Source organism: Elephas maximus, chromosome 13, assembly GCF_024166365.1.
Source record: "Elephas maximus indicus isolate mEleMax1 chromosome 13, mEleMax1 primary haplotype, whole genome shotgun sequence".
Classification (NCBI taxonomy): domain Eukaryota; kingdom Metazoa; phylum Chordata; class Mammalia; order Proboscidea; family Elephantidae; genus Elephas; species Elephas maximus.
The window spans coordinates 103,929,827-103,945,348 of record NC_064831.1 but is presented as its reverse complement, the minus strand read 5'-3'; the positions used below and the strand labels follow the sequence as shown (position 1 = coordinate 103,945,348).

Below are 15,522 nucleotides of genomic sequence, written 5' to 3'. Positions count from 1 at the left end.
TTGCTCTCGAACATCGAGCAGCTAAAGCAAAAGGAAGAATTGAGGAAGTAAAAGAACTGAACAGAAGATTTCAAAAGATGGCTCGAGAAATCAAAGTAAAGTATTATAATGACATGTGCAAAGAGCTGGAGATGGACAACAAAAAGGGAAGAACACGCTTGGCGTTTCTCAAGCTGAAAGAACTGAAGAAAAAATTCAAGCCTCGAGCTGCCATAGTGAAGGATTCTATGGGGAAAAAATTAAACGACGCAGGAAGCATCAAAAGAAGATGGAAGGAATACACAGAGTCATTATACCAAAAACAATTAGTTGGTGTTCAACCATTTCAAGAGGTAGCACATGATCAGGAACCGATGGTACTGAAGGAAGAAGTCCAAGCTGCTCTGAAGGCATTGGCGAAAAACAAGGCTCCAGGAATTGATGGAATATCAATTGAGATGTTTCAACAAACAGATGCAGTGCTGGAGGCACTCACTCATCTATGCCAAGAAATATGGAAGACAGCTTCCTGGCCAACTGACTGGAGGAGATCCATATTTATGCCTATTCCCAAGAAAAGTGATCCAACCAAATGTGGAAATTATAGAACAATATCATTAATATCACACGCAAGCAAAATTTTGCTGAAGATCATTCAAAAATGGCTGCAGCAGTATATCGACAGGAAACTGGCAGAAATTCAGGCCAGTTTCAGAATAGGACGTAGAACCAGGGATACAATTGCTGATGCCTGATGGATCCTGGCTGAAAGCAGAGAATACCAGGAGGTTGTTTACCTGTGTTTTATTGACTATGCAAAGGCATTCGACTGTGTGGTTCATAACAAATTATGGATAACATTGCAAAGAATGGGAATTCCAAAACAATTGTGCTCACGAGGAACCTTTACATAGATCAAGAGGCAGTTGTTTGGACAGAACAAGGGGATACTGATTGGTTTAAAGTCAGGAAAAGTGTGCATCATGGTTGTATTCTTTTACCATACCTATTCAATCTGTATGCTGAACAAATAATCTGAGAGGCTGGACTACATGAAGAAGAACAGGGCATCGGTATTGGAGTAAGACTCATTAACAACCTGCGTTATGCAAAAGACACAACCTTGCTTGCTGAAAGTGAAGAGGACTTGAAGCACTTACTAATGAAGATAAAAGACCACAGCCTTCAGTATGCATCGCACCTCAACATAAAGAAAACAAAAATCCTCACAACTGGACCAATGAGCAACACCATGATAAACGGAGAAAAGACTGAAGCTGTCAAGGATTTCATTTTACTTGAAATGTGTTGAAAAGCAAAGATGTCACCTTGAAGACTAAGGTGCACCTGACCCAAGCTATGGTATTTTTAATCGCATCATATGCATGTGAAAGCTGGAAAATGAATAAGGAAGACTGAAGAAGAATTGACACCTTTGAATTGTGGTACTGGCGAAGAATATTAAATATACCATGGACTGCCAAAAAAACAAATAAATCTGTCTTAGAAGAAGTACAACCAGAATGCTCCTTAGAAGCAAGGATGGCAAGACTGCATCTTACATACTTTGGACATGTTGTCAGGAGGGATCAGTCTCTGGAGAAGGACATCACGCCTGGCAAAGTACAGGGTCAGCGGAAAAGAGGAAGACCCTCAACGAGGTGGATTGACACAGTGGCTTCAACAACAAGCTCGAGTATAACAATGATTGTAAGGATGGCACAGGACCTGGCTGCGTTTTGTTCTATTGTGCATAGGGTCATTACAATTCAGAATGGACGAGACGGCACCCAAAAACAACAACTTTGGTGAATGGTAAGACAGTACACAATACTGGGGAAGCCAAAATAGCTTGTACAAGGCAAGGTCATGGAAACTTCATAGACACATTCAAACTTCCTAAGGGACTGAATTACTGGGCAGAGGGCTGTGGGAATCATGGTCTCGAGGAACATCTAGCTGACTTGGCAGAACGGTTTATAAGGAAAATGTTCTTCATTACTTTGACGAATAGCATCTTGGGTCGTAAAAGTCTGTGAGCGGCCATCTAAGTTACTCCACTGGTCTCACCCCTTCAGTAGCAAGGTAGTATGAAGAAAACTAAAGACACAGGGAAATATTTGACTAACAGACCACAATGACCACAGCCTCCACCTGACTGAGTCTGGTACAACTAGATGGTACCTGGCTATCACCGCTGACTGCTCTGACAGGGACCACAAGAGAGGGTCCTGGGCAGAGCTGAAGAAAGATGTGGAATAAAATTCTAACTCACAAAAAAAGACCAAACTTATTGGCCTGACAGACTCCGGACATACCCCAAGTATATGGTCCCTGGACACCCTTTTAGCTCAGTAATGAAGTCACTTCTGAGGTTTACCCTTTATTCAAAGATTAGACAGACCCATAAAATAAAATGAGACTAAAGGGGCATACCAGCCCAGGGCCAAGGACTAGAAGGCAGGAGGGGACAGGAAAGCTGGTAATAGGGAATCTGAGGTGAAGAAGAGAGAGTGTCGACATGCCATGGGGTTGTTAACCAACGTAATAAAACAATATGGGTGTGAAAAAAAATTAATAGATGTCAAGCACTTGGAAGCATCCCTGGCACACAGGGTTAAGCCTTAGTTATTATTTTTCCCTGTCAGAATATTTTCTCAAATAAATATGTGGCAATGGAAAAAGTAACTAAGGATGCTAGGGAGCCCAGATGGCCCAGTGGCTAAATTCTTGGCTGCAAACAGAGAGGTTGGCAGTTTGAACATACTAGCTGCTCAGTGGGAGAAAGATGTGGCACTCTTCTCTGTAAATATTAGTCTTGGAAATCCTATGAGATAGTTCTTTTCTGTCCGAAAGGGTCACTATGAGTCAGAATTGACTTGATGACAATGGCTTATAATGATGCTAGATTAGGAATCTGTTTGGAGCTAGGGTTAACACAATGGCTACAACAATGAGCACAAACATGGCAATGGTTGTGGGGCCGGACGAGGCGGTGTTTCATTTTGTTGTACACAGGGTCACTGTGAGTCTGAACTGACTTAACAGCACCTAACAACAGTGTTTGGAGCTAGAATTATGCCTTAATTAGAACATTTTCCCAAATTTAATTTAATTTTCCTTAAAACCAAAGTATAAAAAAAGTTAAAGCATTGCTAAGAAATGTCCTTGAAAGAAAATTTGTACAGAATTATATTCTACTAATGGTGTCTACACTTCTAATCAAATGATAGTGGATCTTTAGAGAACAATAATTGCATTATCCTAGAGTATTTATCTTTTCACGTTGATTTCCATTAAGAAATGCAACTACATATATCTAGGAAATAATTATTCATAAAAAGATTAAATAATTCAGTGTCATTCTTCTATTCTCATTTTCTCCATGTAGAGTCTACCATGTCATCTTAGAAATAAAGTTTCCTAAATATATTTGCACCTATACATTAGTTTCAGAAAAAAAAAAAAGTAGAGAGAGAGAGACTGCACCTGTACTGCATCAGATTCTTGGATACGCAAAGCACATTTTGGCACATTTTTGAGGGTAGTTTTTAGGAAAATCTGAATTGTAGCTAACTGATTCCCAGTAATTTCAAAACCTCATTAATGTATTCACTTTATGCGGAGTTACTTGACGTGAGAGGCTGTTGCATCACAGTTTTCACAAAGGTTTCACTCACTGCACCTGGTCCTATGTGGTCCTTCCCAATTGACGAAGCCCCCAGCCCCCGACTCAGGGAACAGGACACAGGGAAGAACATGGGAGGGTTCCAGAAAAGTTTGGAGCCAAAGTGGTATTTGCTGGCTGGCGCACTGGTTACAATGACCTCTGAGTGCCCCTCCCTGCCTGCCAATATCCTGGAGCCTTCCAAAAAGACAGCCTGTAGATGGGCGGGTCTGGGGGTCCAGCAGAGTCCTGGGTTCCAAACAAGCTTGAAACCACAGCCACCTCTGCTGCCTGGCTGATCTAACTAATCTTTGGCCCTGAAGCCTGGGGACAGGTCAGCCCCTCTCCAACCCCACCCTGTGTTCTAGCTTGTGGGTTTGTAAGGGTTGCCTTTCTGGAGATTAAATTTCAGAAAAACAAGTAAGTACTTGATAGCACTGATTCATTAGCCATTTTCATAAAGATTTCAAATCATAAGCACTAAATGATTGAATATAACATTGAGTGCATAACCAATCATTATTGTTATTATTATCATAACATTGTAATTTATCTCAACATAATTAGCTGAAAGGTCCAGCATGTAAATTAGTACTACTATGTAAAGTTAGGAGATCTTAGATAACTGCTGTGAAAAATTGAGGCAATGAAAATTCTTATAGCAAATCATATGAATGCTGATAAGCTTCTCAGAGCAGGGATCCCAGATCTAAGGACGTGCTACTTTCATGGCTCTTATTTCTTGGTGGTATGAGGTCCCCTGTCTCTCCGCTCATTTCTCTCTTTTTTATCTCAAAAGAGAATGGTTTAGGACACAAACTAATCTTGTAGATTGAACCATGCCTCATTAACATAACTGCCTCCAATCCTGTCTCATTAACATTGTAGAGGCAGGATTTACAACATACAGGAAAATCACTTCAGATACAAAATGGTGGAAAATCACACAATACTGGGAATCATGGACCAGTCAAGTTGACACACATTTTTGGGGGATACAATTCAATCCATGACAGTAATATATTATTCTGTACTTATTCCACGACACAATTGGCTTCTTATACCCTGATAGTTTTGCTAATGTGTTCTTGTCTGTCACTTCAGTTAACGGAGTTAGTCTGTCAACCTGTTGTACTGTGGTGGCTTGTGTGTTCCTGTGAAGCTGGAGGCTATGCCACCCATATTTCAAATACCAGCAGGGTCACCCACAGGATACAAGTTTCAGAGGAGCTTCCAGATGAAGACAGACTAGGACGAAGGACCTGACAATCTACTTTTTAAAAAAATTGGGCAATGAAAACCTTATGAATAGCAGCAGAATATTGTCTGATATAGTGCTGGAAGATGAGTCCCTCAGCTTATAAGGCACTCAAAACTGGAGAAGAACTGCATCCAGAAAGTAGAGTCGACCTTAATGACATGGATGGCGTAAAGCTTTCAGGACATTCATTTGCTTAAGTGACAGGACATTAAATGAGAAGAAACAGCTACAAACATTCATTAGTAATTGGAATATGGAAGGTAAAAATGTGAATCTAGGAAAATTGGAAGTTGTCAAAAATGAAATGAAATGCTTGAAGGTAGATATCCTAGGCATTAGTGAGCTGAAATGGACGGGTATTGGCCATTTTGAATCAGACAATTATATGGTCTACTATGCCAAACTGAAGAGAAATGGCATCCCATTCATCTTCAAAAATAACATTTTAAGATCTATCCTGAAGTACAATGCTGTCAGCGACAGGATAGTATCCAAACACCTACAAGTAAGACCAGCTAATACAACTATTATTCAAATTTACACACCAACAACTAAGGCCAAAGCTGAAGAAACTGAAGATTTTCACCAACATCTGCAGTTTGAAATTGATCAAACACGCAATCAAGATGAAATGATAATTACTGGTGATTGGAATGGAAGAGTTGGAAACAAAGAAGAAGGACTGGTAGTTGAAAACATGGCCTTGGTGATAAACACGATGCTAAAGATTGCATGATAGAATTTTGAAAGACCAGTGGATTCTTTATTGCAAATACCTTTTTTCAGCAACATAAACAGCAACTATACTTGTGGACCTCACCAGACGGAACAGACAGGAATCAAATTGACTACATCTATGGAAAGGGATGATGGAAAAGCACAATATCAACAGTCAGAATAGGGCCAGGGGCAATTGTGGAACAGACCATCAATTACTCATATGCAGGTTCAAGTTGAAGCTGAAGAGAATGAAAACAAGTCCATGAGAGCCAAAATATGACTTTAATTATACACCACCTGAATTTAGAGACAATCTCAAGGATATATTTGATGCATTGAACACTAATGACTGAAGACCAGAAGGGTTGTGGGATGACATCCAGGATATCATACATGAAGACAGCAAAAAGCTGTTTAAAAGACAGGAAAGAAAAAAAAAAAAGACCAAAATGGATGTCAGAAGAGATGCTCAAACCTGTCCTTGCATGTAGAGTAGCTGAAGAGAAAAGAAGAAATGATGAAGTAAAGTAGCCGAACACAAGATTTCAAAGGGTAGCTCGAGAAGACAGAGTAATGTACTATAATGAAATTTACAGAGACTTGGAGCTAGAAAACCAAAAAAGGAAGAACACTCTTGGCATTACTCAAGCTGAAAGAACTGGAGAAAAAAAAAAATCAAGACTCGAGTTGCAATATTGAAGGATTCTATGGGCAAAATATTGAATAATGAATGAAGCATCAAAAGGGGACAGAAGGATTACAAAGAGTCACTGAACCCTCCCCCCCCCAAAAAAAAAACTGACATTTAGCATTTCAGGAGGCAGCATGAGATCAAGAACCAACGGTGCTGAAGGAAGAATCCCAAGCTTCACTGAAGACACTGGCGTAAAACAAGCTCTAGGAACTGATGGAATGCCAACTGTGATGTTTTAACAAATGGATGCAATGCTGGAGGTGCTTACTTCTCTTTGCCAAGATATTTGGAAGACAGCTACCTGACCAACAGACTGGAAGTGATCTATATACATTCCCATTCCAAACAAACGTAATCCAGTAAAAAAAAAAAAAAAAAAAAAAATTTTTTTTTTTTTTTAATTAACAAACAAGGTCATTAGTATCACATGCAAGTAAAATTTTGCTGAAGATAGTTCAAAAACAGTTGCAGTAGTAGACAGGAAACTGCCAGAAATTCAAGTCAAGTTCAGAAGAGGGCTTGGAAGAAGAGATATCATTTCTAACATCAGATACATCTCAGCTGAAAGCAGACAATACCAGAAAGATGTTTACCTGTGTTTTATTGACTATGAAAAGGTATTCAACTATGTGAATCATAACAAATCATGGATAACACTGCAAAGAATGGGAATTCCAGAACACTTAACCGTGCTTGTGCGGAACCCGTACATAGACCAAGAGTAAGTTTTTGAACAGAACAAGGGAATATTTCATGGTTTAGAGTTAGGAAAAGTGTGTGTTGGGGTTGTATCCTTTCACCATACATATCCAATCTGCATGCTGAACAAATAATCTGAGAACCTGGACTATATGAAGAAGAACATGGCATCAAGATTGGTGGAAGACTCATTAACAACCTGCAATATGCAGATGGCACGACCTTCCTTACTGGAAGTGAAGAGGACTTGAAGCACTTACTGATAAAGATCAAAGACTACAGCCTTCAGTATAAATTGCACCGCCACATAAAGAAAAGAAAAATCCTCACAACTGGACCAACAAGAAACATCATGATAAATGGAGAAAAGATTAAAATTGTGAAGGATTTCATTTTACTTGGATCCACAATCAACACCTGTGCGAGCAGCAGTCAAGAAATCAGGTGACATTACATTGGACAAATCTGCTGCAAAAGGCCTCTTTAGAGTGCTCAAAAGCAAAGATGGCACTTTGAGCTCTAAGATGGGCCTGACCCAAGCCATGGTATTTTCAATCACTTCATATGCATGCAAAAGCTGCACAATGAATAAGAAAGACTGAAGAATTAATGCCTTTGATTTATGGTGTTGGCAAAGTATATTGTAGACACTGTCGACTGCCAGAAGAATGAACAAACTTGTCTTGGAAGAAGTACAGCTAGAATAGTCCTTAGAAGAGAGGATGGCAATATTTCATCTTATGTATTTGCACATGTTATCAGGAGGGGTCAATCCCTGGAGAAGGGCATCATACTTGGTAAAGTAGAGGATCAGTGAAAAAAGAGGAAGACACTCAATGAGATAGATTGACATGGTAGCTGCAACAATGAGCTCAAACATCCAAGGATTGTGAAGCAGTGTTTTGCCCTGTTGTACACAGAGTTGCTATGAGTTGGCAGTGACTCAATGGCACCTATCAACGACATTCTTGTTTCTGTTTGTCATTTAAGGTAATGAAGTCTTTTCTTTGCACATTAAGGCCTGTGTCAAGCCCATCCCCTGATTCTGTATGACATCAGATGCTGCCCATGGCAACCACTGCCCAGTCTGCCCTTCACTCCTTATCATGTTGGCGTGGTGCTCCTCCAATTGCAGGGACGGACACATTTTAAAGGTCTTAGAAAAACATGAATAGTGATATTACAGCTGTTCTAGACTTCAGAAACAATTGTTATATTTTAAAATTAATACTTGTACATCTGACCTCTTTAAATCCCTTTATGTTTTGAATCTTTACTCATACTGATTCCTAAATCTTTGCTAGTGGTTCAGTACTGAATTTAGATAACACTGTCCTTACCTCATCATCCTGAAAAGTGATGTGTGTATGTGAAGGAGCCTCTCACCCCTAACCAACTTTCTCTTCAATTTACCTATATGAACATAGATTTTGGAAACCTTAAGTGCTTGATTGATTTGGAATATGCATCCAAGGAGCTCCATTCTGTTCTCACAGTCACCCTTTACCTCCTGAGTCCATACATGAAAACATTTACTGGACCCTCTGGATACTGAGCTTCACGGTTTCAGCTGTCTGAGCATATCTGAGTTCCTGCCAGAATCAGCACACTTTCTGCCATGCACACTGCCTCACCTGACAGACACGCTTTCTGAGCTATACCGTGGATCAGTATAAACGTGCTATAGTACTACTCTTCAGGGAGTTAATCCTTCATGATCAAGGGCCAGGAAGGAGTTGTGGTAATTAGAATACTGCCATTTCCCACTCAGCTTTGTAAAGGTATTGTCACTGCTACTGTTTACTTCACATTTATTTCATAGACTCAATTCCACGAGTGTGTCATTAACTCTCATGAATTACGTCAGTTTATAACTCTTTTTAATAGCCTAGAAAGATAGTTTGATTCAGCAGTGGTAACACCTTGTAATTACTTGTTGAGAACGTTCTATATGCTTAGAAGCTGGAAATTGTGTTAAACTCTGTTAGACTAATAGCATACATATTTAACCCAAAGTCAACCATCACTGGGTATATAATTTTAGTGGGAGGAGATGATAGGAAAACTAGGGAGAAAACATGTCCTTTGCAATGGAAGCTTCTTTTGCTCCTCCTTTGTAAAGGGAAGTGGAATAGGAGGGCAAAAGTGTTCCCTGTAGGGGATAACTGGGTAGAGGTTAGTGTTAGGATAGGCAGGTCCCAGCAGACCCCAGACCCACATGTCAGAGAACCAGAGCCTATAGCCATTATCTTTTCACGAAGTTCTGAAATAATCATTTGATTTAAAATCATTTTATGTATCATCTTTTCTAATAAAAGGTAGGGTGGGGTAGAAAGATTCAACACATTCCTTTATGAATATTTCAGTTTGAACACTTCAAATTAACTGGTTGATTTTCACTAGCAGAAATATGTAGGCACAGCCACTGCAACTGGATAACTTTATAAGAGTTTATTCATTAGTTTACATTTACTCTGGTGTGACTTTTCCAAATCACTTCCAACTCGGAAGGAGATAAGAAGTTCTGTAACAGTCACCCCATGCACATGGAAGCTACAGAATAGTGTTGATTTCTGGTGAGCATAGGCTTCCTGAATGCTACCGTGGAGTGGTGACTGGGTGTGAACAAATTAAGTTTCTTGTATTAATGTTTTAGTAAAAAGAAACAAAAAAAAATTAACCTCAAAACATCAACCTAAAATATTTAAGTCCTTCCAATTCAATGATTCGATCACCTTTTTAGGCAAAGAGAGAAGCAATTACCAAGGTTAACCAGTGGGGTATGAGCTCTGGCCCTCACTCCTGGGCCCTTCCTAGACCTGGGACACTTAGCAATGTGTCCCCATAGTCACATGTATAAAGTTTGCCTTATTTTTCTTGGGGAAGGAGCAAATTTTATGAGATTCATAAAATGGATGAATCCCATCTGGTTCCCACCCTGTGTCTAGGACATGTCTTTATGGCACAAGGAAAGCTGAAAGTGACTGCCAATAAATATGAACTTGGTGTAAGAGAAATGCTGGGAAGTGCTGCAAATAAGGTATAAAAGAGTCATGTGAGAGGGCTTGATTGCAAAACCGTTGTCAACTAATCCCAGTGGGATTTCTTACCTCAGCAGACATACAGTGACAATAGAGAATGTCAGATGTGAGAATTACTTGTAGACATTTTTGTTCAAAAGTATGTGTTCTTAATATTAAGTACTACCTCTTTGTGCTCCATAATAAGAACCAGCCTGCCTGTTTTCTGCTTGAGCTTATATCTTAATCTGATTAATGTGAAATGGATAAATATCTCCTGTCTTGATCATTTACTCTGTCCATATAAGAAAGAAAAAGTGTTTCTCCAAACCCAACCCCAGGAGGACAGAATTCCCACCCACATCTCCCCTTCCCACATGCCAATTTTACAAAACACGTCTAAATCGAACTATAATTTATAAATTCAAGCACATCATTCACACATGTGCTGAGGTGTGGTGCAAACGCCAGAGACCCAGAGAGATAAGTAGGTATCACCCCAGCCCTCGGGAGGTCGCCCTTTGAGGGCTGTCTCTTTAGTTCACGCTTCTGGGAGGCTAACATGGCACCCACTGTGGAGGGGAAGGTAGAGTAATGATTTCTATTCCTGGAGCATCAAGTCTGCAAATATTTGGGAACATTACATTTTCTTTCAACAAATATGAAAATATTTTAAACTAGAATTTAAAGTTTATATGGGCTTTGAAGGTAAATCAAAAACCATCAAGGACATCTGGAGTGTCTAGTATGGGCCTCTCAGAACAACCAGACTTCCTTAGAGATATCATGGCCATTTTCTCTATATTGTTTGAACAAAGAAAGGCACAAAATGCCCCCGCAATCCCCCGGACCAAGGAAATAGACCAGAAATGTGGCTGTCTGGAAAGGCTGCAGCAGCAAATTCACTGCAGGATGTTTTAATCATCCCTTGATCAAAAAACATCCCCTTCTTCCCAACGAGCACTATAGTGGCCACTTGGTGGGATCCTAGCTGAGGCTGAGTTTGCAGCTGCTTGTGCAAAGGGCTGGACATTCCAGCTGCTGGTAACCAGGTGGCCCTGCCCAGGGCATCGGCATCCTTCCTGAAATGGATCTGTTTGTTTCTTAATTATGATGTCACTCACAGGAGAGGCCCGCTGTACACGGATCAGACTTACTTATCAATAAGATAAGCTGAAAGTCTTCAATATAAAGGCTTTTCAATTGGCAAAATAAGAAATCCTCTAAAAAAGACAACCACTCAGGAACTAGATGACAATCACCTTGAGCTCATCACCCACCATTGCTGCCTAGTGACTCCAGGGCTCAGAACACAACAGCTCCACAATCAACTGCCCCACTTTCCCAGTGCCAATCATGATGAAGAAAAGAAATGGAAAGATACAGGCTAAGCCATATGGTGTGCTTCGGCTAATCTTTAAATGTGTTAACACACCTAATCCTTGCAACAACCCTGTGAGGAAGGTATAACAAGTATTTCCATTTCACAAATGAGAAAACTGAGGCTCAGAGAAGCTTATTAATTTCCCAAAACACATAGCAAGTGGGCGGTAGATCTGGGATTGGAACCAGGAACTCTGGTCACAGGGCCAAGCATCCCCCTGCGCTATGGCTATGGCGCAGTGGGAGCTTTCACAGGGGAAGGTGGCCCTGGTGTCCATGGGCTCCAGGTTGCTTCTTTTTATAATAATAATAAACTTTTTTAGTACCATAATTCCATCAACCAAATATCATAAGTTTAGACAGAGTAGAAATATCTAGTTCTAAATAATACTCAGTTTTCTTTTTGATATGAATACAGACTTTTATTCCTTAAAAAAAAAAAATATCTGCAGACTAATAGAAAAAAAAAAAAAACCCACACCCAAACCACTTAAGCACCAGAGACATGGGCACTTTCCTCTCTAAAGTACCATGGTCTGTGGGGGTTTCTCTGAATTCCAAATGTTGGGCTCATCATATGTAAAGAAGGTTAAGTCATCTTGTAAATGGAAATAACTTTATCCATGTAATCAGATATAAAATCTAACAATATACATAGGTACACATTTCACATTATGTGTAATGGCTTCACTATGTATTTGAAACATAAAACCCTGCACAAAAACAAAATTCAAGCCCCTTTTTCTATTGTCATGCTACCTCAGATTCCCTGGCAGGTTGTGTGGGAGCCTGGTATCTTTGCAGATGATTTGAATGAAATGGCCTCACTTAGTCACGTTCAGTAAATTCCCCTTCTAAGAGCTCAGGCTGCTAACCAAAAAGTTGACAGTTCAAATCCACCAGCCACTCCTTGGGAACCCTATGGGGCTGTTCTACTCCGTCCTATAGGGTCACTATGAGTCGAAATCAACACAACAGCAACAGGGTTGGGTTTTTTTTGTTTGTTTGTTTGTTTGGTTGGTTTATGGCGCAAACAGTTAATGTACCTGCTGCTATTGGAAAGGTTAGAGGTTTGAGTGCACCCAGAGGTGTCTCATAAGAAAGGCCTGGTGATCTACTTCTGAAAAATAAGCCAAAGAAAACCCTGTGGAGCACAGTTCTACTCTGATACACATGAGGTCTCCATGAATCAGAGTCAGCTTGACTACAACTGGTATGCTTGCTCACATGTTATTGTTAGGTGTCATAGAGTTAATTCTGACTTATAGCAAAACCATATACAACAGAACAACACACTGTCCAGTCTTGTGCCATCCTTACAATTGTTGCTTTGCTTGAGCCTGTCGCAGCTACCATGTCAATCCATCTCATTGACGGTCTTCCTCTTTTTTGCTGATCCTCTACCTCACTAAGTGTGTGTAATGTCCTTCTCCAGGGCCTGGTCCCTCCTGATAACATGTCTAAAGTATGAGAGATGAAGTCTCCTCGTCCTCACTTCCAAGGAGCACTATGGCTGTACTTCTTTTAAGACAGATTTGTTCGTCCTTCTGGCAGTTCATGGTACACTCCATATTCTTCACCATCACCATAACTCAAAGGCAGAAATTCTGCTTGGTCTTCCTTATTCATTGCTCAGCTTTCTCATGCATATGAGGCAATTGAAAACATGGCTTGGGTCAGGCTTAGTCTTCAAACTGACATTTTTGCTTTTTAACACTTCACAGAGGTCTTTTGCAGCAGATTTGTCCAATGAAATATGCCCTTTGATTTTTTGACTGCTGCTTCCGTTGGGTGTTGATTGTGGATCCAAGTAAAATGAAATCCTTGACAACTTCAATATTTTCCCTGTTTATCATGTTGCTTCTTGGTCCAGTTGTGAGGATTTCTGGTTTCTCTATGTTGACGTGTAATCTATACTGAAGGCTGTGGTCTTTGATCTTCGTCAGTAAGTGCTTCAAGTCCTCTTCACTTTCAGCAAGCAAGGTTGTGCCATCTGCATATTGCAGGTTGTTAATGAGTCTTACTCCAATCCTGATGTCATGTTCTTCTTCATATAGCCCAGCTTCTCGGATTATCTGCCTAGCATACAAATTGAATAAGTTTAGTGAAAGGATACAATGCTGATGCACACCTTTCCTGATTTTAAACCACACAGTATCCCCTTATTCTGTTCGAACGACTGACTCTTGGTCTAAGTCCAGGTTCTTCATGAGCACAATTAAGTGTTCTGGATTCCTATTCTTCACAATGTTATCCATAATTTGCTATGATCCACACAGTCCAGTGCCTTTGCATAGTCAATAAAACACAGGTAAGCATCTTTCTGGTACTCCCTGCTTTCAGCCAGGATCCATCTGACATCAGCAATGCTATCCCTCATTCACATCCTCTTCTGAATCCAGCCTGAATTTCTGGCAGTTCCCAGTCTATGTACTGCTGTAATCATTTTTAAATTATCTTCAGCAAAATTTTACTTTGTGTGTGATATTAATGATATTGCTTGATAATTTACACATTCTGTTGGATCACATTTCTTTGGGATAGGCACGAATATGGATTTCTTAAACCAATGCCGTTGCTGTTGAGTTGATACTGACTCATAGTGACTCCATAGGACAGAGTAGAACTGGCCCATAGGGTTTCCCAGGAGTTCCTTGTGGATTCAAACTGTCAAACTCGGTCTTTTGGTTAGCAACTGAGCTGTTAACCACTGTGCCATCAAGCCTCAATGGATTGCATAGTTCAGCTAAGTAAAACGACCAGGGATTTAAAGAGAAGGGAAACCTAACAAACATGTGTGTGAACAGAGAGTTCTCTTCACTCACAGCTTGTCTCCCTCCCCAACCCAAGATGGAGATTCTCCCTGTTCCAGGCACTGCTACCTCATGGTATGCATGCAGTTTCCAGTGCCATTGAAAAGCACTTCTCCTAGACCCAGGCTCTCCATCATTCCCACTCCAGGGACATGAGGGGCTGACGTGCAGCTGAGGGTGCTGGGTCCAAGGGTGTGGTATAGTCTGTCTCACAATGTCCATAGCTACTAATGAACACAAAGTAAAGCATGTGCCTTAAACCAAAACTAAACCAAACTTGTTCCTGAGTCAGTTCCAACTCATAGCGACCCTATGTACAACAGAACTAAACACGGCCCAGTGCTGCACCATCCTCATAATCATTGCTATGTGGTTGCAGCCATTGTGTCAATCCATCTTATTGAGGATCTTCCTCTTGTTAGTCGATGCTCTATTTTACCAAGCATGATGTCCTTCTCCAGGGACTGGTCCTTCCTGATAACACACCCAAAGTAAGTGAAACAAAGTCTCACCATCCTCTCTTCTAAGAGTCATTCTGCCTGTACATCTTCCAAGATGGATTTGTTCATTCTTCTGACAGTCTATGGTATAGTCAATATTTTTCATCAACACCATAATTTAAATGTATCAATTTTTCTTTAGTCTTCCTTATTCATTGTCGTGTTTTTTCAAGCATATGAGGTGACTGAGAATACCGAGACGTGGGTCAGGTGCACCTTAGTCCTAAAAGTGACATCTTTGCTTTTTAACACTTCTAAGAGAAAACCCTATGGATCACAAAAAACTATGGTCCAATATAGCACTGCAAGATGATCCCCCTAGGTCAGAAGGCATTCAAAATATACAGTGACTGCACCAATACACTCAAGCATATCAATGGTTATGAAAATGGTGCAGGACCAGGCAAGGCCTTCTGTTGTACATGGTGTCGCTGTGAGTCGGAGGCAACTCAATGGCAACTAACAACAACATATTTATCCAGCAAAGGAAAACTGTTTCATTTATGCTTTCTTGTCCCGTTCCAGCATTTTAGGAAATATCTCTCACAGTTTCAACACTTGGAAAACGGTCTGGTAGGAGAAGAGATGCTTCGACATGTGCCCAAAGTAGAGACTCCACTGGAGACTTCTAGATCTCTTCTCCCATGGGTCCATTGTCAGCCACACGGCTGTTCTTTATGCCCCATCCCAGCTCATAAAGCTTCATTGGCACCAGCAAGGGAGTTGCCTGTGTTGATGGAAGACGGCACATGAAAAACATCTGCTCTTGAAATGCACAAAAGGAAA

The 15,522-nt window shown here is 40.5% G+C and overlaps 1 protein-coding gene across 1 annotated transcript in view; it reads right to left on the bottom strand.

Annotated features, from left to right (window-relative positions):
- GABRG3 (gamma-aminobutyric acid type A receptor subunit gamma3) overlaps positions 1–15,522 on the bottom strand; it is a 966,133-nt gene that overhangs the window by 541,052 nt on the left and 409,559 nt on the right. The gene's annotated exons all lie outside the window — the stretch shown is intronic.